The following is a 658-nucleotide window of genomic DNA, read 5'->3' as shown; positions in this document are numbered from 1 at the left end:
GCCCAGGAATAACATTGACTGGAGTAGAATTGTTTTGATTAAGGAGTCCCGCTTCGAACTGAGCCCCGATGACCAGCGACGATGTGTGTGGAGCCGTCCCGGGAGGAGGTGAGGTATCAACCTGACTGTCGACCGCCATACGGTCTGACAAAGAGGAGTGCTGGTCTCGGCTGCCGTATCACTTCGTAACAGCGCCCCTTTGCTTGTCACCCTCGACACCGCTACAGCACAGCCCTACGTCGACGACATTCCACGTCCTGTTTTGTTGTCCTCCATGGCAAGCCATCGTGGCTTACATTTCAGCAAGATAATGCCCTTCCGCATACGAGGGGAGTTTCTATTGCTTGTTTTCGTGCTTGCGAAACTCTGACTTGGCCAGCAAGGTCACCGGATCTCACCTCGATTGAGAACATTTTGAGCATTAAGGGCAAGACCCTCCAACCAGCTCGGAAATCTGACGAACTAACGTACCACTTGGATAGAATTTGGCACGATATCACTCTGAAGGACATCCAACAACTCTCTCAGTCAGAGCTAAGCCGAATAACTGCTTCATAATGGCCAGAGAAAGACCAACCCGTTATTCAAATGGTTCAAATGGCTCTGAGCACTATGGGACTTAACATCCGAGGTCATCTGTCCCCTAGAACTTAGAACT

The sequence above is a fragment of the Schistocerca serialis genome, chromosome 2 (assembly GCF_023864345.2).
Source record: "Schistocerca serialis cubense isolate TAMUIC-IGC-003099 chromosome 2, iqSchSeri2.2, whole genome shotgun sequence".
Classification (NCBI taxonomy): domain Eukaryota; kingdom Metazoa; phylum Arthropoda; class Insecta; order Orthoptera; family Acrididae; genus Schistocerca; species Schistocerca serialis.
The sequence above is the reverse complement of the archived record's forward strand: the minus strand, read 5'-3'. Positions refer to the sequence as shown.